The sequence below is a fragment of the Macaca fascicularis genome, chromosome 7 (genome assembly GCF_037993035.2).
Source record: "Macaca fascicularis isolate 582-1 chromosome 7, T2T-MFA8v1.1".
Classification (NCBI taxonomy): Eukaryota; Metazoa; Chordata; class Mammalia; order Primates; family Cercopithecidae; genus Macaca; species Macaca fascicularis.
In genome coordinates this window covers 156,778,908-156,806,092 of record NC_088381.1, presented here as the reverse complement: position 1 = coordinate 156,806,092, position 27,185 = coordinate 156,778,908, and the positions used below count along the sequence as shown (strand labels likewise).

General features: G+C 40.7%; 1 long non-coding RNA gene, 1 other non-coding gene and 1 pseudogene across 2 annotated transcripts; 1 reads left to right on the top strand and 2 right to left on the bottom strand.

Annotated features, from left to right (window-relative positions):
- Positions 1-592: 592 nt before the first annotated feature.
- Positions 593-27,185, top strand: LOC135972034 (uncharacterized). Its single transcript, XR_010588600.2, has 3 exons — positions 593-697; positions 24,264-24,363; positions 27,088-27,185. It is a non-coding gene; the product is annotated as an uncharacterized lncRNA (long non-coding RNA).
- Positions 3,978-4,113, bottom strand: LOC123575063 (U4 spliceosomal RNA). The gene has a single exon (XR_006700225.1). It is a non-coding gene; the product is annotated as a U4 spliceosomal RNA (small nuclear RNA).
- On the bottom strand, positions 4,170-4,298 carry LOC141407404 (U4 spliceosomal RNA; annotated as a pseudogene).

The following is a 27,185-nucleotide window of genomic DNA, read 5'->3' as shown; positions in this document are numbered from 1 at the left end:
GTAGTGACTTAGACACCTGCCCCTGGGGGGGAGGGGAGTCCTCCGCCCTCCCAGGAGGCGCAGTTGCCTAGCAACCGAATGCTCTGCAGGCCCCGCAGGTCCAGAAAAGTCCCGAGTTGATCTCTGTCCGGTGTCTGTCCTACTTCCATTCGCTCGTTTCTGTCCCTCTCGCTTTACCTTCTGATTCTAGAAACACAAACAAGTAAACAGCTTCCACCGTACCATCCCACCTATCAAGACCTAAAGCCCTAAATCCTGAAATTCTCCACTCTATTTCTCGAGGTCCTTCCCACCGAATCTCAACGTCTGAACTGCAAAGGGCTTGCTTTTACTCATTTTACAGATGAGAAACTGAGATAGACTCAGAGAAGAGAAATTATTAAAATTGCATTGAGTTAGGGAGCTGGAACTACAATCTGATTGACTACAAGTTGCTAATACATTTGTTAATTTGACTCACATGGTGATTCCGGATTGTAAATTGGTGACAGTTTTACCAAACTAGATAATGTGTGCAAAAAATAATAATTTTTAAAAAGAAACACCGTCTCCTGGCACTTGCTGTTTGGCAAGTGTTTACTTGTGCAGAGTGATTTCTTCAAAAACAATTCTGACTTTTCTCTAGAAATTTGCACAGATGACAAATATGCTTAATGGCAACGGTTTTGAAAAGAGAGATGTGACCAGCTAAATCCAGGTAGGCTTTTCTCAAACTACTGGGGTCTGAGAAAACATTAGACATTGTATTTAATCCACATATTTATATTTTTCATAGATATTAAAATGAACCTTATGCTTCTAAACTAAGAAATTTATTGTTACCTTTTCTTCTCTACTAAGCAGTCTTTCTCGAATTGTTGTATTTTGGAAGCCAGTAATTATCAGGATTGTGATTGTTATAGTTAAGTGTATTGTCATTGGTCTATTTGTGTTGCCCTGGAACTGCCGGTAGAAATGTAATTTCCCTAAAAGTCCTAATGAAGCAGCCCATGGTTTCTAAGTGTCAAATTTTTAAGAATGCACATGCCAACAATTGACAATTGGGCTCAGTATTTCACAGGGTCTTTTTGTTTTCTGGTACACTTTAAGCAGATTACTATATAAGTGATTTTCAACCCTACTAGAGAAAGTGAAGCACAGAGAAACAAGCCCTTTTAAAGGGTCGGTTTCACAAAGGATGCTAGATCTCAGTTCATAGATCCTTATCTTTTACTCTTTAGCATATAATCAGATGTTCTACATAAACTTTTTTAAAGAATAGTTTTCTATTTACAGAAAAGTCACAAAAATAGTAGACAGTTCCCATATACCCAGTTTCTCTATTGTGTGAGATATTGACATTTGTTTTTGTGTAAGATGATACATTTGTTACAACTAAGGAACAACAATCAATGTTACATTACTATTAACTAAACTCCACAGTTTATTTGGATTTCAGTACTTTTCCCCTAATATTATTTCTCTATTCCAGGATCTCACTTAGGGTGCCACGTAACATTTAGTTATCATGTCTCCTTTACCTCCTCTGATCTGTGGCAGTTTTTTAGACATTCCTTGTTTATGATGACCTTGGCAGTTTTGAAGAGTGCTGGTCAAGTATTTTGTAGAATATCTGAGAAGTTCTTTAAAATAGAGATGTCCCAATTCCAGCCCTAGAAATACTGACTTAAATTGTTTGTTTGAGGTAGGCCCGGGGCATCAGTTTTGTTTCTTCACATGTCCCAGGTGATTCTGATGGGTAGCCAGGATTAATCACCCATTACGTTGAGTTCTAGTCATGTATCTATTGAGATTACTGCCAACTTCCTACAGAGAAACAATATTTTCGTAAGTGGGGAAATAAACATGCCAATAAACATATAAAAAAATGTGGAACAGATGAGGCATTAAAATATTTTACTAGCATATAATGTATGTTAACTTCTTTCAGAAGGCTAATTGTTTTCTCTCACAAAAGTCAAATGAATCAGGAAAATTGTAGGATATTTACCAAATTACAGGATGTTCAACATGTCCAAATGTAGCATAAAATCTGTCTTTTAAAAGAATATAAAAATGTTATTTTTAATATGTAAATATGTTTATGGTTCATTGATTTTATGAATTTATAGACAGACTTACATCTTTTAATAATATCTAACTGATAAAGCAGAAGGCGTTTTTTAAAGATATGCTAGTAATAGGAAGAATGGACAATGTAACAATTGCTGGTGAAGGGAGTAGATAAGAGTTACTAGGACCATTTTCCTACTAGAGAAAGTGAAGCAGAGAAGCCCTTTAAAAGGATCAGTTTCACAATCAATGCTAGATCTCAGTTCATAGATCCTTATCTTTTATTCTGTAGCAACTAGATATTTCTTTAGGTTAATCTGTTTTAAATCAAATACGTAAGGTAATTTAACTTTAAATGCCAAAGGTTAAATTTTCTTAAATGTTAAATTGGAATTATTCCGCACATCTAACATAACCCAAAAGAAAAACAAAAGTTATAAAATGAGATATTCTCTTGGTCAACAAGTATTTGCCCGGGCTCTGTGCTTGGTGGTAAAAATGCAGAGATGAACAAGACAGATCTCCTGGCCCGAGAGTACTTATACACAAAGAGTAATTAGCATGAAGAGCACTGGACTTAAGGTAAGACTTAGCAGCTGTGTTTTCTCAGGCAAATTAGGAATCAGTTTAGGATGGTGATTAAGAAGTGGGCTCTTAGGCCAGGCATGGTGGCTCAGACCTATAATCTCAGTACTTTGGGAGGTCAAAGGCAAGCAGGATCACTTGAACCTTGAGCCCAGGAAGTCAAGGCTGCAGTGAACCATGATCATGCCATTGCACTCCAGCCTGGCAGCAGAGCAAGACCCTGTCACGAAAAAAAAGGGCTCTGGAGCCAGATGTTTTATATTTGAAACCTGACTTTTTTTCATGCCCTTGGAAAAGTGGCGGGGACTTTGTGGAAGGGACTTACTGGCCCTGTGCCTCAGATTTTTATCCATAATGTAACATACATTTGCTGTATTATTTAAGAATTTTCAATTCTGCCCTAAAGAATAAGAGAAACAAATGGGATAGATGAAACTTACCTGTAAGTATATGTTACATCAACTCATATGTTAAGTACAGATAATAAGTACATCATTAACGCATGAAACATGTTAAACATAGAATAAATAGACATTTACTTCTTAAACATATGTTAAAAGGACAAAACAAACAAGAGTGTTACTTGTAGATAGAGATGGAAAGCAAAATAAACCTTAAATATTCATAAAGCATGGATCAGTCTGGTCTACCTCAAATTGACCACCCATTGGTATCATCCATTCTAACCCATTTGTTTTGGGCTTAAAATGTATAATGCTGCTCATAAGGTCATCGCTGAGCTATAGGTGTAGCCACACATACCTACCTCTGTCTTTTTATTATTTTTATTGTTTGGGGACAGGATCTTGCTCTGTCACCCAGGCTGGAGTGCAGTGGCATGATCATGGCTCATTGCCTGCTCACTGCAGCCTCAACCTCTGGGGCTCAGGTGATCCCCCCACCTCATCCTCCTGGGTAGCTGAGACTACAGGCATGCACCATTATGCCCAGCTAATTTTTTTTTAATTTTTTTGTAGAGACGTGATCTCGCCATGTTGCCCAGGCTGTTCTTGAACTCCTGGGCTCAAGCACTCTGCCTGCTTCAATTTTCCTAAGTGTTTGAATTACAGTTGTGAGCCCCGGCACCCAGCACCCTGTCTTTTTGATAGAGCAAGTGTAGATTGGCACCCTGAACCTTCCATCTCTGAACATTCTTACCTACACTCTGGTTCTTGTAACCATGCCATCTTTGGAGAAGGCAGATGAGGCAGAGAGAGAGGCAGAACATATGAACACTGAGTGACCCACAGTAGTGTGGTCCTTTCACCTGCCTGATCTAAATGTGTTCACCTACCCAATCTCTTTCCCCTCGCTTCCTGCTTTTTTCTAAAACAATTCAGTCTCCACAGTGACTGTCAAAAATTGCCAATGCTGACTATCTAGCAAGTTGTCATGGCAGGGTATTGGAAAAAGTTTTCAATTAGCAATAATGTAGGATAAACCTCACTGGCTACCACATTTCCACTGTACAAAGCTAAGACTGTGTGTTTTAAATTGATTTAACAAACTAACTTATTTGACCATCTTAATCTGGCCTATGAGCCAGACTATAATGATAGGCCATCTTAATCTGGCCTATGAGCCAGTATTGGAAAAAGTTTTCAATTAGCAATAATGTAGGATAAACCTCATTGGCTACCATATTTCCACTATACAAAGCTAAGACTGTGTGTTTTAAATTGGTTTAACAAACTAACTTACTTGACCATCTTAATCTGGCCTATGAGCCAGATTATAATGATAGTGATAATGATAGTGAATATTTTATGGGATGATTGTGGAGAGCACATCAATTTAATTCAACTAAGTCACAATTACATTGTCTTTCAAAGAACATAGAAACACATTGGGTGGGAATCAGTACTGTGTGCAACCAGGTAGCTCCTCTATTTTCAGTCAGACTGAAACAGGAATTAAAAGAAATTAAAGAATGTGTAAGCAATAACTCAATTGTATGTAAGAAAACCCAATTCCCCCTGAAGAAGAGAAAGAGCAGGAGTCCTTTGAAATTAACTGCCTATTTTTCTGTGGCTAGTGAACCTTGTCTCTCCCTTTCCCAGGCATTGTGAAGACTGTTTCTCTAGCTGTGCAGCTGCAAGGTCACTAGACAGATAATCTCAAGTCATAAAACATGTTGTTCCTTGAAAAGTAAGAAATAATGTAATGCATGTCTCAAGTGAATAACTGTCTTTGTTTCTCGCTTCTGTAATATGCTTTCCCCTGCACAGATCTCCCCCGTCCCACAAAATGCTTAAAAGGTAGCTTGACTCTTTGTTCGAGGCTCAGTCCTTTGGATGTTAATCTGACGGGGTTGGTGCACCTAAATAATTAACTAATTCCTCCTCAACCCCTCGGTGTCTCTGATTCCTTAATTATCCCACAGCGAGACAATGTTTATTACATGCTAGAGATAGAACAGTTTGAGGAATTACCAAAGAGATGGGAGTTGTTCTCATTTTCCAGGTTCCTTGAGGAAGTTCTTGGAGGAAGTTTCTTGAGGAATTCCTTAAGGAAGTGCTTGATATATATCTATTGATACTGATATTTATGCCAAAAATTATTTTAAATACTATGAGATGCCAGAGAAATAGGCTGAAGTGTGCATATAAACAAATAAGTTTAGTAAAGGATGATGGGAGCCATGATGGAAACCTGTGAGAGAACGCAGCTATGGAGGTAGGCCCAGAACTGAGTGATTCTGTATGTGTGTGGGGTTCATAAACAGCTCTGCAGTCAGCCGCTGAGGAAAAGCTGCCCAACAGCATGCAATCCTGTGGACAGAAAAGGAGGGGTGGAAAAAGGAAAAAAAAAAAAAAAACAAGACTCAAAAATTCGCTGAAGCCAGATCATCAAGAATATGGAACACCATGCAGGGAAGTTTGGGTTTTAGCACATATTCAGTGAAAAGCCACCAGAGAGGTTTTACCAGTGAAATGAAACAACTTGATCGACTAAAAGTGAAGGCAAGGAGACTGGTTAGGATACTATTGCAATAGTCCAGATGTGAGTTGCTGGGAGTAATGGGGATGGACAGAAGAGGCCAAAACATGTTCATGAAATAGAGTCAACAGGACTTGGACACCGATTGAATATGGGGAGGGCATTTGGCTAAGGAAAGAAAAGAAGCCAGGATAACTCCCAGCTGTCTGGGTTGTGCATGTATGGATAGGGGAGCCAGTCACCAAGATGAGAGTGAAGGAGACAGAACAGGTTGGAAAAAAAAAGAGATTAAATTCATTTTGGGATATAGTGATTTTAAGTGTCTCTGGGACAGCCAGATGGAGATACTCTGTTAGTAACTAGAGTTAGAAGCCAGTCAGAAACAATGGAGCGAGGTCAGGGATGGAGATTAAATTTGAGAATCATATTATTATACATCTGCTCATGGAAAGCAATAAACAGGATGAAATCATCCCATGGAGAATTTGTAGAATGAGAAGAGAGCCAAAGACAGAAACCCTGCAGATACCCAACATGAAGGGCAGGTAATGAGAAGAGGAAAAATAAAACATACTAAGAGAGAGTGGCCAGAGATGTAAGAGGAAAACCAGGTGGGTGTGGCATCATGAAGCCAAAGTACAGACAGAATTTCAAAAAGAAGAGGCAGTTCAACCATGTCCAATTCTGAGAATTCATGGAAACTAAAAGCTTAAAAAAAAATTCACTGATTTGGCCATTAGGTATCTATTTGCAATATTTGTCAGAGTCGTTTCAGGGAGTCAAGAGTGAAAAGGAACAGAAACCTGAGTGCAATAGGCTGAGACAGAAACAGACCTAAAGAAAGAGATATGCGAATGCAGCTTATTCTTTTGAGGGACAATTACTCATGCAAATGATTTTAAAATACTTGCAAAGCCACATGCATATGCTTGAATTCATAGAAATTTTCTACATTTTGGACATTTTACCATGTAATAGATGCTCTCTGTAAAGCTTTTAAGACTATCAAGTTCTATAACTGGCAGTTACATAAACCACTGATTCTGGGGTAGAGATTATTCCCTAAAGCGAATGTGGTCTGAAGTAACTCATTTACCATATTTTTGCTCAGGAAGAAGTGATACTTTTATACTCTTGGGCTCTGTATGAAAAAGTGAACTCATTATTACAGGAAAGTCATCAGAATCAAAATGGTGTCATTTGTGTTAAAAACGAACAAAATCCTGACAAATAGAACAGGGGAAGGCTATGAGGAGAGGGTTCTCATGCATGAGTGCTTCGTAACCAAAACTATCACAAAAGACTACAAAAAGCACAACATTGCACAAAGATCATCACAACCTTACACAAAAAATACTTCTGTGAGGACATCTGCCAGCCAACCTTGACTGATGCCACCCTTGTTAACAGATCCTTGTTATGGATCCTTTGAAGGAGAATCACTTCAAAACAATTCTGTAATCCTCTTTATTTTTCCTTTAAAAACCTTTATCTTTCTTTACCTCCCTGTACATGCATCTAGTTTACTATGGCACGCATATTCCCATTGCAATGTCCTATTCCTGAACAAATACCATTTTTGTTTAGAGAACATCTAAAAGAGGTTGGCAATTAACACTCACTTGTCATTTAAAAAGCCATAGAATGGCCAGGTGCATGCCTGTAGTCCCAGCTATTTGGAAGGCGGAGGTGGAAGGATTGCTTGAGCCCAGGAATCAGTCTCAGCAACACAGTAAGACTTTGTCTCCAAAAGAAAAATAAATAAATAAATAATAAATTAAATTTAAAAATTAAAAAAAATTTAAGGCCATAGAATGAAAAATTCTCAGAAATATGTAGCCAAATGTTTTTTGATATTACTTACATAAAGTAGTAATAAATAATATAAAACTATCTACCATTAGTTTATTTATTTTCATTTTTATTTATTTATTTTGAGACGGAGTCTTGCTTTGTTGCCCAGGTTGGAGTGCAATGGCATGTTCTCAGCTCACTGCAACATCTGCCTCCCAGGTTCAAGCTATTCTCCTGTCTCAGCCTCCTGGAGCTGGGATTACAGGCGCCCGCCACCACGCCTGGTTAATTTTTGTATTTTTAGTAGAGATGAGGTTTCACCATGTTGGTCAGGCTGGTTTCGAACTCCTGACCTCAGGTGATCCACCCGCCTCAGCCTCCCAAAGTGCTGGGATTACAGGAAGAAGCCACTGTGTCCGGCCCATTTATTTAGCTCTTAGTCTGGGTAGGTTAGACACAATACTAGGTTCCACACATGCTCTTAAATCTTCCTGTTAACTCTGCAATCTAGCTATTGTTACTATCCCCATTTTACAGATGAAAGGACAGCAACTTAGGTTTAGTTACTTGCAAAAATTCCTCCAGCTAGTGAGTAGCACAACCAAAATTTGAACTCATGTTTAGTCAAAATCCTGCACCCTCAACCAACTGTACACTTCTAACTACACTTGACTTCTCCCTACTCCTTCTGAACTTCATATAGTGTCTTTCCACATGCTGTCTAACATCTGCAGTGTCCTTATCTCCTCCCCACATGCCTTTTTTTTCTTATTGGTGTAGATAGATTCAGGCCAAATTCCCACTCTACTGTGAATCTTACGGATGCTCCAAGGGCCTGTGTGCAAGATATCATTAATACTCTTATTATACAACTAGGCTGGGAGCAGTGGCTCACATCTTTGGGCGTAATCCCAGCACTTTGGGAAGCTAAGGCAGGCGGATCACTTGAGCTCAGGAGTTCAAGACCAGCCTGGCCAATATGGCAAAACTCCATCTCTACAAAAAGTATAAAAATTAGCTGGGGCCGGGCGCGGTGGCTCACGCCTGTAATCCCTGCACTTTGGGAGGCCGAGGCGGGCGGATCACGAGGTCAGTAGATCGAGACCATCCTGGCTAACACGGTGAAACCCCGTCTCTACTAAAATACAAAAAATTAGCCGGGCGTGGTGGCGGGCGCCTGTAGTCCCAGCTACTCCGGAGGCTGAGGCAGGAGAATGGCGCGAACCCGGGAGGCGGAGCTTGCAGTGAGCCGAGATGGTGCCACTGCACTCCAGCCTGGGCGACAGAGTGAAGACTCCGCCTCGAAAAAAAAAAAAAAAAATTAGCTGGGTGTGGTGGCACACGCCTGTAGTCCTAGCTACTCAGGAGGCTGAGATGGGAGCATCTCTTGAACCCTGGAGGCAGAGGTTGCAGTGAGCCAAGATCGCGCCGCTGCACTCCAGCCCAGGCAACAGAGCAAGACTCCATCTCAAAAATAAAATAAAAATAAAAATAAAAAAATAAAACTTATTGTGCTACATTGTAATATCTGATTCCCTTAGTAGACTTTAATGTATTCATCCAGCACATGGCACATGACAATAATCATTTTACAGACATTTGTTAAATGAATAGTTGAATGAAGCTCAATACATACTATACTTCTATACTAAGTGCAAAATTGAGAGTTATATTTTAAATGAATAATGTAATGTTTGAATGTGTACTTTGTCATCTATATAAATGCTTAGGGAACCAATTTTAACCATTTAAAAACATGGTGCTGTATAACATTTTTAAATTAAAATGCCAAAGCCTTTGAAGATTAGTCTTTGTAAGTGTAGTTAACATAAACATTTTTGAAAATTCTTTTTTTTTTTTTTTAAACAGGGTCTCACTCTGTTGCCCAGGCTCAAGTGCAATGGCACAGTCTCTGCTCACGGCAATCTCTGCCTCCGGGGCTCAAGTGATCCCCCTACCTCACCCTCCCAAATAGCTGGGACTACAGGCACCGGGCCATCATGCCTGGCTAATTTTTGTAGAATTGAGGTTTTGCCATGTTGCCCAAGCTGGTCTCGAACTCCTCGCTCAGGTGATCTACCCACTGTGGCCTCCTAAAGTGCTGGGATTACAAGCATGAACCACCGCGCCCAGCCAGATAGTTTTCTTTCTAGAAAATTTTGTTATATAGGAAATCTCTTGTTTTTAAAAATATTTATTTTGTATTCTGTAATTTATTGGACACTTTGATTCAGTAATTTAGAATACTACCTTCATCCTCTACTAATTCTAGTATATACTGAATCCTATTTCTGCCTTGTCTCTTCAGTGCCATTGATATGAAGGTTAATATTTATGACTGTACAACACAGTTTTAATTTCTGTAGCTTTGTTTTCAAATCTTCACATTTTTTTCAAGTCTTACGCCTATGTGAGCCTTTATTCATAGAAAAACTATTTTATGCAATAAAGTAGTCACAATCCAATATTACTGGCATTTCAAATACTTGGACAAAAATTTTTCTTTATCTGGTGAGAAATACATACTTAATAATATTCTGCTACTACTATAGTAATCTCCAAATAAAAAAAGTGCTATAAAACTAGCAACCTCCCTGAAAATAAATAAAATGCTTCTCAATTTTTGTTCATAATTTGCATTACATTAATCTCAAATTACTGACCAATTGCCAAGATCTGTTTTCTGCTAGAGCTCTCCAGTGACGTCGTTACCTGTTATTTTGACAGAGGTCTTAAGAAAGTGAAAATGAAATTATTAAACATCTCCTTTGATTCTAATTTTCTTGTTTCACAGAAAACTTCACAGTCAGAATTTCACAGGCAATTTCACATTCACTAAGGAGATCTATCCAGGTGTTTTTAGGAATATTTATCAATTCCCTCTGATTCATATCATATAAGACAGGCTAAAGAGTTTTAAACTAAGCATATAAAGAGAGCTGATTACACTGAATTGCTTTTTCTATCAAGCTTCTTGTACTCTGAAAATCAGGTTCTGAAGTCAGAAAATAAATTAATTTTCAACAACTGAAGTAGGCTGAGAACTCTGTTGGTATAAATTCTATTTATGTGACAGCCACCTCTGGCGCCACTTTATCCTGATGTGATTGAACATGATATGAAAGAGTGCCATATTCTTATTCAGTGGCAAAGAGCCATGGCTGATTCTTTTAAATACTTTTTAAAAAGAAAAGTAGACCTAGACTTTTTTTTTAGCTGAAACAATGACATTTTAATCAAAATAAAATCTACCTCCCCTGTAGGATTTATATGTAAAACAGTTAAAGACCTTTAACTTTTATTTTTATTTTTTAGACAGGGTCTTACTCTGTCACCTAGGCTGGAGTACAGTGGTGAGATTATGGCTCACTGTGGCCTCTACCTCCCAGGCTCAATTAATCCCCCTGCCTTGAGTAGCTGGGGATGCAGGCATGCACCACCACACCCAGCTAATTTTTCAATTTTTTTTTTTTTTTTTTTTTTTTTTTTTATAGATAGGGTCTTACTCTGGTGCCCAGGCTGGTCTTGAATTCCTGGGCTCAAGCAGTTCTCCCACCTCGGCCTCCTAATGTGCTGGGATTATAGGTGTGAGCCACCACGCCCAGCCAATCTTTAACTTTTATTGGGAATCCTGATAGAAATATTTTAAAATATAAAACTTCTTATGAAAAGATGCAATATAGAGGCCGGGTGCGGTGGCTCACATCTGTAATCCTAGCACTTTGGGAGGCCGAGTCAGGTGGATCACTTGAGGTCGGAGTCTGAAACCAGCCTGGCCAATATGGTGAAACCCTGTATCTACTAAAAATACAAAAATTAGCCAGGTTTGGTGGTGCATGCCTGTAATCCGAGCTATTTGGGAGGCTGAGGCAGGAGAATCGCTTGAACCCGGGAGGCAGAGTTTGCAATGAGCCGAGATTGCACCACTGCACTCCAGCCTAGGCAACAGAGTGAGACACTGTCTCAAAAAAAGAAAAGAAAAGATAAGAAAAAAAATGCAATATACATTATATTCTTACCTCCCTGCCTTCTACTCTGATCTGCCACAAAGACACTTATATACATATGTAAGAGGAGGACAATGAGTCAGAAAATTTCTTTGATTTGGCTACAGTACTGCTCTTTTTTTTTTAGAAAAATTAAGTTCCAAAATGCTTTACCACCACCATCCAAACTCCCTACCAAGCTATCTAAAGGGCCTACATTTGTAGCTACTGGCTACTTCACCAACCATATCTTACCTCCTCAGCCTTGCTCATTCCACTTAAGTGACACTGGCCTTCTTGCTGGTCCCTGACTGCGATTAGCAGGTTTTCACATTTGCTATTCACTGACAGCTACACTCTTCCCCCAGGTATGCACCTGCCTCACTCTGCCACCTCACAAAGGTCCCCACTGAAGTGTGTCACTTCATTAAAGAGGTCCTCCCTCCAAACCATCTCCCTCTCATTTTCCTTCCACATTTTTTTCATCAAAGCACCTACTACCCCAGACAAAGATTGTCTCCTTGACCAAACTGTAATCAGGCTCCTTTGAGTCCTTTTCTAGATTTGGCCTCAAACTTGGGCTTCTGTGTACAATTCTTGCAGAGCCCGGTTTTACTGAGAATTACGCTATGTCAGTCAAGAGGAATCCTTCACCCTCAATAGCTGATCACGCTTGATATCTGATCAAATTCCTCATCTCCCACTGTCCCCCAGGGGATGGCTGATCACCCTAGCCTGTTAAGTCAGTTCAGCAAGAATTCCTCCTCCCTTGATGTCTCCTCTTAGTGATTCCTGTCCATCCACCACTCACCTCCCAACCCCCTGCAACCTGTTTCCTTGGCTATAAATCTCCACTTGCTCTTGCTGTATTTGGAGTTGAGCCCAGTTCTATACTGTCTCTTTTGCCCGATTGTAATAGCTCCTGAATGAAAATCAGTTTTGCTCCTTTAACTACTGTCAGGCTGTGGTTCTCTTTAATATCACCAGACATATTTTAGAAGTATGATTTTATAGTTGGCCCTCCATAACTGTGAGTTCCACATCTGTGGCTTCAAGCAACCATGGATTGAAAATATTTAAGGGCATTCACAGTGGCTCATACCTGTAATCCTAGCACTTTGGGAGGCTGAGGCAGGTGAATTGCTTGAGCCCAGGAGTTTGAGACCAACCTAGACAACATAGAGAAACCCCATCTTCTACAAAAAATAGAAAAATTAGATAGGCACGGTGGTGTGCACCTGTAGTCCCAAGCTAGGAGAGCTACAGAGCAAGATGTTGTCCAGAAAGAGAAAGAGGGAAAGAGAAAGGGAGGGAGGGAGGGAGGGAGGGAGGGAGGAAGGAAGGAAGGAAGGAAGGAAGGAAGGAAGGAAGGAAGGAAGGAAGGAAGGAGAAAAAGAAAAAGAAAAAAGAAAGAGAAGAGAAAAGAAAAGAAAGATGCAGTGACTCACGCGTGTAATCCCAGCACTTTGGGAGGCCAAGGCGGGAGGATCACAAGGTCAGGAGATCGAGACCATCCTGGCCAACACGGTGAAACCCCGTCTCTACTAAAAATACAAAAAATTAGTCAGGTGCAATGTCAGGCGCCTGTAATCCTAGCTCTGCCTCAGGAGGCTGAGGCAGGAGAGTCACTTGAATCCGGGTGGCAGAGGTTGCAGTGAGGCCGAGATCCCGCCATTGCTCTCCAGCCTGGGTGACAGAGTGAGACTCCATCTCAAAAAAAAAAAGAAAAGAAAAAAGAAAGAAAAGAAAAGAGAAAGGAAGGAAGAGAGAGGGAGAGAGGAAGAAAGGAAAGAAGGAAGGAAGGAAGGAAGGAAGGAAATATTGGGGGAAAAATGATAGTTACATCTGTACTGAACATGTACAGACTTATATCTTATATAATATAAGGGTTATATATCATATTTTATATTTTTAGAGTTCCCATTTGATTCTTTTTTATAGTTTCTATCTCTGCTGAAACTTCCCATTGCTCATGCATATTGTCCACCTTTTCCCCAAGATTCTTTAACATACTAGTCATAGTAATTTTAAAGTCTCTGTAATAGTCAGGACTCTTCAGAGTCTCCGAACCAATAGCATGTATGTAGGTGTATATTAAGAGATTTATTATGAGGGATTGACCCATGTGATTGTGGAGGCGGAGAAGTCCCATGATCTGCCATCTGCAAGCTGGAGGTCCAGGAAAGCAGTGCAGCTCCAGCCCAGACCTAAAGGCCCGAGATCCAGGGGAGCTGATGATATAAGTCCCACTCTGAGTCCAAAGGCTCCGAACCAGTAGCATCCATGTCCAAGTGCAGAAGAAAATAGGTGTTTCAGCTCAAGTAGAAAGCAAATTTTCCCTTCCTTTGCCTTTTTGTTCTATTCAGTCCCTTAACAGATTGGATGCTGCCCTTCTTTATTGGTGAAAGTGATAGAGACAGGAGACAGCCAAGGGTCCCTGGTGAAATCCTGCCTTCAAGCCTAAAGCAGCCTGAAGGCTGAAAAACCCGGACTGCTGGTCCTAGATGAAGCCCGTCCTTTCCCGACTGATTCTCTCTGAATAATGCCCATCTGCATAATGGGAGGGCAGGGTGGAGCCTCAGGAATTTTGTGCCATTTGCAGAGGGAAGGAGCCTGGCCTCTTCAGTTCCTGGGTAATGACCTGGGATTCAATCTGTGAGGCAGGAGATCTGCTAGCAGGACTTTCTCTTGCTTTGCTGAGGGTTCCTCTTTCCTTTTTTCTTTTCACCCAATAAACCCTGCCCTACTCAACCTACAGTGTGTCTGTGGGCCTAAATTTTCCTGTTATGTGACAAGAATCTGGTTGTTTTCTACAACAAAAGCAATATTCTTTATTTAGTGTACCAATTCAAATGCTTATCTCTTCTGGAAACACCCTTACAGACAGAAGTTGTTGGAATAATCAAATAGGGACTGTGATGATTAATTTCATATGTCAACTTGACTGGACTATGGGATGCACAGATAACTGTAGAGCAAAAATAGTGTTTTACACTAGTGTTTTACAAAATAATGTTTTACACTAGTGTTTACCAAAACAAAAAATAGTGTTTTACAGTTATCTGGGCATCCCTTAGCCCAGCCAAGTTGACATATAAAATTAACCGTCACAGTCCCTATTTGATTATTCCAACGACTAGTCATCTCTGAACCTGGTTCTATTGATTGCTTTATCTCTTCACAATATCCCCCCCACCCCTGCCTTGCTTTCTGTGTGTCTTATAATTTTTTTAGCATATACCAGAACACTGTAGGTAGAAGAATAGCAGAGGATGAGGAGCATAGCGCTGTTTATACCTGGAAATGGGTATGCCTCTTCCCTTTCAAGCTGTTATTATGTGAGCTGCCGTTAATCTGGTCAGGAGTTGAACTAGCTTTGGGCTTTATCGTTGCTATTGTTACCTTCAGTGCACCACAAGCTTCATATTCCTCCAAAAGTGAGCTGTTGTTACTTTGCGCATGTATCATGTCTGGGGTGCTGCAGGATTATTCCCAGTGCTTCTGCTCTACCCTCCACTTTCATTAGTCTGTGCAGGGGCTGTGCCACAGTAGGGAGGGAGAGGTTTTCTCTATGTTCCCCCTTCCCCAAGAGCAGACTCTTGGTTCTTGTTACTCAAGCTAAGATTGTGGTGGGGGCAGGAGGGTGTTCCTGGTTCTATTGGTCCAGCCTCTCACGCTTAGGCAGAACTGGAAACCTGGGCCTGGGGACAGGCCTTTCTTGGTGTTCCTGCCATCTCCCCATGATAGTCAAATGCTACCTTGTAACTCTGTTTGATCTTGTTTGGGAGAGTTTTTCTGCTTCCATCCTAGCAATAAACAGACCTCTGCTTTGTATTGGTGCAGATTCCTGAGTCCCAGAGGATATTTTCCCCTCTCTAGGCACCAACTGGTTTTGATTCTACCCCTTCCCTACAAGCAGGGGATATTTGCCTGGGGCAGGCTTTATGAGAAGAGTCCAGGAAAGTAGGTGGAGATTAGCGTCTGTCCCCCAGTGACAGCTAATTGCCAATCAGGCATGTATGCTTGTTCCACTAAGCAGGGCTCTCTCCATTTTCCTGCTCTGACCCCAATCTTTCTGATGAAAGCCCTCGAGGAGCTTACAGCTGGTGGGCAACACTGACATTAAAGAATTATACAAGCAAATATAAAGCTACAACTTTGATCAATATTCAGCAAGAGGAACCCGTTGTAATGAGATTGTGAGAGGGGAATGTGACCTCTTCAGGAAGGTCAGGGAAGACTTTGCTGTCCAGTGATAATTGACTCAGGTATGTAGGCTGGTACAAGTCAACTAGTTGAAGTGTCCTGAATGAGGGGAGCATTTCCAGCAGCTGAGGATCAGCATGTAAAAAGTCCCGGTCGGGCTGGGCACTGTGGCTCACGCCTGTAATCGCAACACTTTGTGAAGCCAAGGCAGGAGGATCGCTTGAGCCCAGGAGTTTCAGGCTGCAGTAAGTTACTATATAGTGCCACTGTCTGGGTGACAGAGCAAGACCCGGTCGGGGGAAAAAAAAAAAAAAAAAAAGTCTCTATGGCAGGGTGATATGGCAAGTACTAGGAACTGAAAGAAAGTAAGAAGTTCTAGGATAAGAAGGCCCAGTGAGTACAAAGAGGGTATAAAATGAGGATAAAGAGACAGGAGCAAGACCGTCATGGACATTTTGGTCTTGTCAAGAATTTTTGTCTTTATCTTAAATAGTGGGAAGGCATTGGAGAATTTCAAATTGAGGTTGATGGGGAAAGGGATGTAATTGCAATTAGATTTGAAAAAAATAATATTTAAGCAACATATAATTCAGATCTCCCAGTATTTGTATTCTATATATGAATGCCTTTGAATGATATAAGTTTTGTCATATTTTTAAAGAAAAAATTTTTGAAGATAAACTAGGGTATACTAGAATGGATTACAAATAAGGGAGTCACATTTGAACTGCTCGGTGACATTCCAATATTTTATATTGGCAAGTGACCGCCCCATACTTGTAATACTGTAAGTTATAATTTAGAAGAAATTTTAAATGAATTTATCTGGTCCTATCGAATTACACTGTATTATATTGCAGATTAAGTTATGAGCAAGCCTATATTCAGAAACATTTATTACAAGTATATTTACTTTTAAATGGTGGCAAAATATGTAAATCAAGTATTATTGAATGCTTATAGGGGTACACAGAATAAAATAAAAACAAATATTGCGAAATATAAAGATATCATTTAGAAATAATGTTTCAATTGTTGACTAATAAAACAACAGTTTTATTTCCCAGTAAAGTCTGTGACTTTAAAATATATGTGACATTTCACTACTATCATTGTCTTTTTTTTTTTTTTTTGAGACAGAGTCTCACTCTGTCACCAGGCTGGAGTTACAGTGGTACAATATTGCCTCACTGCAACCTCTGCTCCTGGGTTCAAGCAATTCTCCTGTGTCAACCTCCTGAGTATCCGGGACTACAGGCATGCGCCACCATGCCCAGCTAATTTTTGTATTTTTGGTAGAGATGGGGTTTCACCATGTTGGCCAGGATGGTCTAGATCTCTCGACTGCGTGACCTGCCTGCCTCAGCCTCCCAAAGTGCTGAGATTACAAGTGTGTGCCACCACGCCCAGCCTACTATCCTTGTCTTTTATGCACCCTGACTTTATCTTCTTTTATCACCAATTATCACATCTCCTCTTTCTAGAAAGGTACTATCTAGAATTAAATTGTATTTGCCTCTCCAGGAAATATCCTCCTACATCAAAATTAGCTTTTTATCTCTCCATACATATTTTGCAATTAAGTTTCTTTCTTTTTTCACAACCTATGCTAAATCTACTTTTATTTGCTATCTTTCCTACATCCATTTTTTTAAAAAGTAGTAAGTTTTAATGATGAGTAGAATTCAGAAATGTATCTTTTAATAAGAGCATGTTTACTCTATAATTCTTTTGTAATTTAAAAAATATGGTGTTTACTTGAATTAAAATATGTATATGTAGTTATATATAATTCATTTGTTTATATATTTTTTCACTTGTTTTTAAAGATACTTATGTCTTTATCTCATTTTCATCTTTGGAACATAAATTTCTCAAAACACAGACTATGCATTCATTTTTTTTATTACTCCCCCATAATGCCAAGCCTAATGATTCACACGTGGGCACTCAATTTATGTTTTAAAATGATTGTGGTGGTGATTCTTTACCTTTTACTTTCTGTGACATGCTTTCAAGTAGTAGAATTGTTGGCAATGTCCTTGAAGGAATTAGAAACATGAAGGAACTTGAAACAAGTCAGCAGTAATTACAGAATAATCACCATTATAATACATAATAATGTCTTTTAGTATCTTTGCAAGCATCTACAGTTACTACATTCTCAAATATTGCATAACTGTTTGAGTAGAATCATTTATGTCCCTGAAGGTGTTATGTTAATTTATTGAGCAAAGATTTCTCATGTTTTCCTTTATTAGACTGATGTCAAGATAGATTTCTTACTGGTAGTTTAGCTTTACTATGGTTATCTACTATGTTGCATTACCTGCCTAAGTCAATATTCTCAGTTGCTGCAAAAATAAATTTTACATATTCATCATAACTTAGTAGGATTTCCAGTCAGGAAATAAACACTTGGTTGCAGTGTGTTGGATCTGTGTTAGGATAGTGTTCTGTAGGTCTCTCACCTTTCTCATATCTTGCAAGCACAGGTACTTGCTGCCTTGGTTCCAGACTGTCTTTCAAGGATATTTGTGTAGTGAACAGTGATGGAAGATAAAGATAGTGTGATCCTCCTCTCAAACAGGGACAGATTTGTTTATTGTCCCTATAATAATGATGACATCTCCTTCAGGCCAAAGGTCGGACAGGTTTACTGCTCATTATAAAACACTTAGGTTCCCTAAGCTTGGTTGGAATTCCTGTCCTGTAATGCAACTCACTGTGTGTGTAGCTATCACCTGGCCCTCTGCATGTTGCCCTGTAAGAATTGGGGTTCAGGGATCCAGTGGTCAAGAAACCACAGAAGAAGCTGAACAATGAAACTTGGAAGTGTGGGTATTAATTCCAACTCCTAGAGAGATGAATTTTAACCAATGGGAAAGAGGGAACAAGAGGAAGCTGGATGAATAAATTCTCATCCTCCTTCCCATGGATTACTCCATGGCATGATTTGTCCTTGCAGCACATTGAGGGACATCCTGTGTGCCAAGTGGATGTGCCTGCCTGGTGACCTGCTCTGTCTCTTCTGGCTTCAGATAAGATGGTAGCCAGGGAGTAATGTCACTTTATGTCACTTCTCATCGCTTCACAGTTTTCCTCCCCTCACTTCCTTTTCCTTCCCCTAACTGCCCTGGGCTTGCCCTACCCAATTAAAACATCAGTGCCTTAATCACTGCCTCAGGCTCTGTTTTCTTGAGACTCCAGACTAAGGTAGTGGCTAAGTAAAGAAGGAGAACTATAGATTCTGAAAGAGTAAGTGGCAAACACATGCTCTTGAGAACACACATCCTGGAAGCAGAAACAATTTCCTAAAATCCTGTAAGTGCTGCTATAAAAGTATGTATGATTGTATAAAATATATTAGGGACTGGCTGGGTGCAGTGGCTCATGCCTGTAATCCCAGCACTTTGGGAGGCTGAGGTGGGTGGATCACCTGAGTTCAGGGGTTCAAGATCAGCCTGGCCAACATGGTGAAACCCCTTCTCTACTAAAAAATACAAAAAATTAGCTGGCCCTGTTGGTGGATGCCTGTAATCCCAGCTATTCGGGAGACTGAGAGAGGAGAATCACTTGAATCCAGTAGGTGAAGGTTGCAGTGAGCCGAGATAGCCCTACTGCACTCCAGCCTGGGTAACAGATCGAGACACCATCTCAAAAAAATAAAATGTACTAGCGACTTAAATGAACACTGATTAATTATGGAGGTTGTGTATGGGGATGTCACAGCAAACTATAGAATAGAGGTGTGTATTTGATTTCTAGGGCTACTGTAATTAAGTACCACAAACTGAGTGGCTTCAACAATAGCAATTTCAACAATAGAAAGTGTTGGCAGTGTTAGTTCCTTCCGAGGGCTGTGGGGCAGAATCAATTTTATTTTCTTCTCCTAGTGTCTGGTGGTTGTGCCAGTTCTTGGCAGTCCTTGACTTGCAAATCTCTGCCTTCATCTTTACACAGTTTGCCTTGTGTGGGTGTCTGTATCCCAATTACCCCTTTGTCACATTGAATTGGGGCCCACCTTACTCCAGTATGAATTTCATCTTAATTTAAGGAATTGTAATCTGCCATGAAATATTTTCCAAATCAAGTCACATTCTAAGGCAGCAATCCCCAACCTTTTTGGCAACAGGGACTGGTTTTGTGGAAGACAATTTTTTCATGGAAGGGGTGGGTCAGGATAATTCAAGTGCATTACATTTGTTGTGTACTTTCTTTTATTATTACACTGTAATATTTAATGAAATAATTATACAACTCACCATAATGTAGAATCAGTGGGAGCCCTGATCTTGTTTTCCTGCAACTAGACAGTCCCATCTGGGGTTGATGGGAGACAGTGATAGGTCATCAGGCTTTAGATTCTCTTAAGGACCGTGCAGCCTAGATCCCTCTTACGTGTGCAATCTATTCACAATAGGGGTTGTGCTCCTATAAGAATCTAATGCCCCTGCTGATCTGAGAGGAGACAGAGCTCAGGTGGTAATGAAGGGCAATGGGGAGTGGCTATAAATACAGATGATGATTTGCTCGCTTGCCTGCTGCTCACCTCCTACCATGCAGCCTAGTTCCTAACAGACCACAGATGGGTACCAGTCCATGGCCCGGGGATTGAGGACCCCTGTTCTAAGGTATTGGGTGTTAGGATTTCAACCTATGAATTTGGGAGGAACACAATCCAACTCATAATAAGGCGGTCCATTTGGACTGGACCTCAAAGATTCTGTAGGAGTTTAACAGGCTGACAGTGGATGGTTGAGGGTATGGCACAACATGGAGGCTGCAAATGTATACACAGTTCTTGAAAGGCCTGGTTAATTTTAGGAATTACCAGCAATCTAGGATGTCTAGACAGCAGGGCTAGTTCAGAGCAGGGAGGAACTGGCTGGAGGTGTGTCTGTTAAAAGAGATGGGAGGCATTGTGTGTCACATGAGGAGTTGGTACTTTATATAGCAATTAGATGCTACCCAATGTTTGTTTAAAATTACTTTTGTTACTTTTCCCTAACAATAAAAGCAATGGGTGTGTGTAACTGAGATGTCAGTTTTGACTTCACTACTGCTTGTAGAGTTTAACGTGGCTTGAACTCCAAGTTTACCGGTTAGAATCCAGGACTTCCCTGCCTGCTCCCCACCGACTTTATTATTCTCTTCTTGTGGCATTGCTTCTGCCACATCAACTCACATGAGAAGCCCATTTCTCCAGTTTCCATTTTAAGAAAGAACCCACCTAACATTTCATGAGTTTAGAAATGTTATGTAAGATTTGAAAGGTTTTGGAGAGAGCTACATGGCAGGACTTGCAATTTTGCCATCTCACTTTCATTCCTCCTTCATCTTCCTGGAGCAACAAATTCTTCCTCATTCTGCCTGCAGAACAGTTTTGTCCACATTTGGTTCCTTTAGGATCTAATTTTCTATGCCAAGCACTCATTCAGGTATTTTGTTTTTTCTATACAAACATAATTCTTTTCCCATGCAGAATGCTGAAAAACAAAATTATCTCATCTTATTTTTTTTGTGTGTGTGTGTGTGTATTTTGAGATTGTGTGTGTGTGTGTCTGTCTGTCTGTGTGTCTGTCTGTCTGTCTGTCTATGTGTATTTTGAGATAGTCTCACTCTGTCGCCCAGGCTGGAGTGCAGTGGCACAATTGGCTCACTGCAGCCTTGAACTCCTAGGTTCAAAGGATCATTCTTGCCTCAACCTCTCTACTAGCTGGGATCATAGGCCTGTGCCACTACACCCAGCTGCTTTTTAAATGTTTTTGTAGAGACAGTGTCTCACTATGTTGCCCAGGCTGGTCTTGAACTCTTGGGATCAAGTGACCCATCTGCCACAGCCTCCTAAAGCATTGGGATTACAGGCTTGAGCCACTGTACCCAGCTACAAACACACACACATACACACACACACACACACACACGAACACATACATAATTTTTTTTGAGACAGAGTTTCGCTTTCTTACCCAGGCTGGAGTGCAGTGGTGTAATCTCAGCTCACCGCAACCTCTGCCTCCCGGGTTCAAGCAATTCTCCTGCCTCAGCATCCCGAGTAGCTGGAATTACAGGCATGCACCACCACTCCTGGCTAATTTTGTATTTTTCGTAGAGACGGGGTTTCCCCATGCTGTTCAGGCTGGTCTTGAACTCCCAACCTTAGGTGATCCGCCTGTTTTGGCCTCCCAAAGTACTTGGATTACAGGCATGAGCCACCACGCACACCCAACACGTATATTTAAAAAGAACTTAGAAAACGTAGCAAGAATAGTCTAAAAATCACCCATCATGATTAAAGACTTAAATATAGGACCTAAAACCATAAAAACCCTAGAAGAAAACCTAGGCAATACCATTCAGGACATAGGCATGGGCAAAGCCTTCGTGACTGAAACACTGAAAGCAATGACAACAAAAGCCAAAATAGACAAATGGGTCTAATTAAACTAAAGAGCTTCTGCACAGCAAAAGAAACTATCATCAGAGTGAGGAGGCAACCTCCAGAATGGGAGAAAATTTTTGCAATCTATCCATCTGACAAAGGGCTAATATCCAGAATCTACAAAGAACTGAAACAAATTTACAAGAAAAACAAACAAACAACCCCATCAAAAAGTGGGCTAAGGATACGAAAAGACACTTCTCAAAAGAAGACATTTATGCAGTCAGTAAACATATGAAAAAAAGCTCATCATCACTGGTCATTAGAGAAATGCAAATCAAAACCACAATGAGATACCATCTCACTCCAGTTAGAATGGTGATCATTAAAAAGTCAGAACACAACAGATGTGGAGAGGATATGGAGAAATGGGAACGCTTTTACACTGTTGGTTGGAATATAAATTAGTTCAACCGTTGTGGTGATTCCTCAAGGATCTAGAACTAGAAATACCATTTGACCCAACAATCCCATCACTGGGTGGGTATACAACCAAAGGATTATAAAACTTTCTACTATAAAGACATATGCACACATATGTTCATTGTCATACTGTTCACAATAGCAAAGACTTGGAACCAACCCAAATGTCCATCAGTAATGATAGACTGGATAAAGAAAATGTGGTGCATAAACACCATGGAATACTATGCAGCCATGAAAAAGGATGAGTTCATGTCCTTTGCAGGGACATGGATGAAGCTGGAAACCATCATTCTCAGCAAACTAACACAAGAACAGAAAACCAAACACCGCATGTTCTCACTCATAAGTGGGAGTTGAACAATGAGAACACATGGACACAGAGAGTGGAATATCACACACCAGGGCCTGTTGAGGGGTGGGGAGCTAGAGGAGGGATAGCATTAGGAGAAATACCTGATGTAGATGATGCGTTGATGGGTGCAGCAAACCACCATGACACATGTATACCTATGTAACAAACCTGCACGTTGTGCACATGTACCCCAAAACTTAAAGTATAATAAAAAAATTACCCATCATATTACAAAACTGTTCACATTTTGGTATCTTTTGTTCTCGTCCTCATTATATTATATAACTGGGCTCATTCTATATATATGTTTTTGTATCTTGCTATAAAACATTTACATTCTATTATGGGAAATTTGTAATGTTGCCAAAATTTATCTGCAAAACCCCTTAATTATTGATGGTTTATAATTGGGCATTTAGACTTCCATATTTTTTATTGTCCTAAGTTATGCTGCAATAATTTTTTTTTTAAAGACAGAGTCTCACTCTATTACTCAGGCTGCAGTGCAGTGACATGATCATGGTTCACTGCAGCCTTGAACTCCTGGGCTCAAGTGATCCTCCTCCCTCAGCCTCCTAAGTAGCTAGGACTGCAAGTGTATGCCACAATGCCTGGTTAATTGTTTTTTTTTCTTTTTGTAGCAATGAGGTCTCACTATATTCCTGAACTGGAGCAATTCTCCCCCTTTGGCCTCCCACAGTACAGGGATTAATAGCGTGAGCTACTGTTCCCAGCCTTTTGATAAATATTTGAACATGAATTTCAACATGAATCCTGATTTACATTTTTTTCTTATTTCCTTGTGACAGGTATCTAGATGAGAAATTTGTGGGTCAAAGGATAAGAATATTTCAAGGCACAAGATACCAATTCCTAAATTGCTTATAGCAAATGTTGTTAAAAGAGGGGAATTGGCATGATCAGATAAATGATTTTTTTACAGCTAACTCAGGTGGCAGAAGCTAGGGAAAAGATAATTACAGCTTGGACTAAACTGTGGCAGTGGGGATTAGGAAAGTGTGGATGTAGAGATGGGGATGAGGTTTAGTAATATTTCTAAAACAGAGCCAGACTTGGTGACTAAATATTGGAGGTGAGAAACAGTAAGGAACCAAAGGTAACTGCCTACCTTTCCAACCTGCCTAACTGGGGTAATACTGATATTAAAAGAGAAAGTGAAGATGGCAAGGTGTGCAGATGTGTAGGACAAGACAATTTGATTAGAGATTTCTTTGATTTGAATTATATACGGTACCAGTTTTTAAAGGCTTTAGGTGGAATCTAATAGGTGTTTGAAAATATAGTTAATAGTAGGGAACATCTGCTGGTTTTACCCGCCTGGCATGTGGTGCTAGCTTCAGGAGTTTTTTTTTTTGTTTTTGTTTTTTTTTCTGAGGAGGATCTTTGGGTGGCAATCTGGTTAGAAGTATTGTCTTGCAGTTGCATTTATTTACTAAACATCTGTTTTATGATTTAGATTGCAGGTGTATTTGGTTTGGTAAATGAAGACTGGGGAATGCTAAAGCACCCAAGTCAGCCCTGTGCAGCCCTGCTGGCCCCCATTCTTTCTTACTCCGGTAATACCATTTTGATTTTCTTTGGGAGGATCACTCCATCCCTACTCCTCGTTCCTGTGGTTTTGGCGCACCTGGTGCTACTCTATGGATCCAAAGGCGATATATAAGTCAGCCAATCAGAGTTAACCAGGCTAAAGTCTAACAGTTTCCAGGGGAACTGCTGAGAAAAGCTCTTTCCACAGTGATTGCTAAGCGAGTGGGATATAGAACTGGAGTGGCTGGCAGTTATTTTGCTTGTCTGGCAATGAAGTCTACTCAAAGTAGAACTGAGTTAATTCTGATGACCTGTTTTGTTGCTGCTGTTGTTTTGTTTGTTCGTTTTGTTTTTTTGAGACGGAGTCTTGCTCTGTCGCCCAGGCTGGAGTGCAATGGCGCATTCTCAGCTCACCGCAACCCCCGCCTCCCGGGTTCAAGCAATTCTCCTGCCTCAGCCTCCTGAGTAGCTGGGACTACAAGCATGAGCCACCACACCTGGCTAATTTTTTTGCATTTTTAGTAGAGGCGGGGTTTTACCATGTTGGTTAGGCTGGTTTCAAACTCCTGACCTCAAATGATCCACCCGCCTCAGCCTCCCAAGGTGTTGGGATTACAAGTGTGAGCCACTGCACCCAGCCTGATGACCTGTTTCTGATGACATCACTTGAGCCCTAGGATTCAAGTGAATTGATGCCAGTTCTAGAACTTTTCAGTCTTATGAGGCGTTAAAATTCCCTTTTTATCTTAAGCCATTTGAGTGGGTTTCTGTCACATACAACCAAAGAAGTCCTGACTAATACAGTATTGGATATCAAATAAGGTTCAAGCCTGGACATAGTGGCTAACGCTGGCTCACGTCTATAATCCTAGCACTTTGGGAGGTTGAGGCAGTAGGACTGCTCAAGCCCAGGAGTTTGAGGCTAGACTGAGCAACATAGTGAGACCTCATCTCTACTAAATAATAAAAAATTAGCTGAGTGTGGTGACACATGCCTGCAGCCTCAGGTACTTGGGAGACTGAGGTAGGAGGATCAATTGAGCCCGGGAGGTCAAGGCTGCAGTGAGCTGTGATCACACCACTGTGCTCCAGCCTGGGTGACACAGCAAGGCTCTGTCTCAAAAAAGAAAGAAAGAAAGAAAGAAAGAAAGAAAGAAAGAAAGAAAGAAAGAAAGAAAGAAAGAAAGAAAGAAAGAAAGAAAGAAAGAAAGAAAGAAAGAAAGAAAGAAAGAAAGAAAAGGTTCAGGTTTTCAAGTATTCAAGATACAACTAAGAGGAATCCTATTGTGACTGCACAACATTCTCTTTTCTAATTAATGGTTGATAAATATGTAGGGAACAGCTATTGTAGTACCAGGCACTGTGGTAGGCTCTGCATGTATAATAGGCTGATCAAAGGTAAGACTATAGATACAGATACAGATATTTTTTTGAGATGGAGTTTCACTCTTTGTTGCCCAGGCTGGAGTGCAGTGGTGCGATCTCAGCTCACTGCAACCTCCACCTCCTGGATTCAAGCGATTCTCCTGTCTCAGCCTCCCAAGTAGCTGGGATTACAGGCGCCCGCCACCATGTCTGGCAAATTTTTATATTTTTACTAGAGACAGGGTTTCACCATGTTGGCCAGGTTGGTCTCGAACTCCTGAACTCCTGCCTCGGCCTCCCAAAGTTCTGGGATTAGAGGTGTGAGCCACCATGCTAGCTAGAAGTAATTGCATGACTTTTTTTTTTGAGATGGTGGCCTGCGCCACCACACCTGACTACTTTTTTTGTATTTTTAGTAGAGACTGGGTTTCGCCATGTTGTCCAGGCTGGGGAATTTTGGTTTTTATGTTTTCTACACTTTGCCTTAGATTTCTTTATAAACCTAAGGGTAGCTAATCAGTAGCCAGCACATGATTTATTTGCCTGAATTTTAGAAATATTTCAAATATCTCGAATTGCATACTAGGAACTCAAGTTTCAGGAACTAGATTACCAAAGGGGGTGATATGGTTTGGCTGTATCCCACCCAAATCTCACCTTGAATTGTAATAATCCCCACATGTCAAGGGTGGGGCCAGGTGGAGATAATTGAATCATGGGGTTGCTTCCCCCTACTGTTCTAGTGGTAGTGAATAAGTCTCATGAGATCTGATGGTTTTATAAATGGAGCTCCCCTGAACAAATTCTTCTTGTCTGCTGCCATGTGTGACTTTGCTCCTCTTTGCCTTCAACCATGATTGTGAGGCCTCCTTAGCAATGCGGAACTGTGAGTCAATTAAACCTCTTTTTTTTTTTTTTTTTTGAGACAGAGTCTTGCTCTGTCGCCCAGGCTGGGGTGCAGTGGCCGGATCTCAGCTCACTGCAAGCTCCGCCTCCCGGGTTTAGACCATTCTCCTGCCTCAGCCTCCCGAGTAGATGGAACTACAGGCGCCCGCCACCTCGCCCGGCTAGTTTTTTGTATTTTTTAGTAGAGACGGGGTTTCACCGTGTTAGCCAGGATGGTCTCGATCTCCTGACCTCGTGATCCGCCCGTCTCGGCCTCCCAAAGTGCTGGGATTACAGGCTTGAGCCACCGCGCCCGGCCACCTCTTTTCTTTATAAATAACCCAGTCTCGGGTATGTCTTTATTAGCAGCATGAGAATGGACCAATAGAATACAGGGGGTATTGGCGCCTTCGTTTGGAATACTTAACAAATGTCCATTTGTTGATGTGTATAATTTTTTGTTTCTTTCTCTCACATCCTTATGTGCATTACTTTCACAGGATACAGATGATGGAATATCACCTAGCAATAAGAGCTTCATTAAGCTTTCTGATGTGACACTGGTAATACTGGATTATATAAAGTTGTGAGGGTAAGA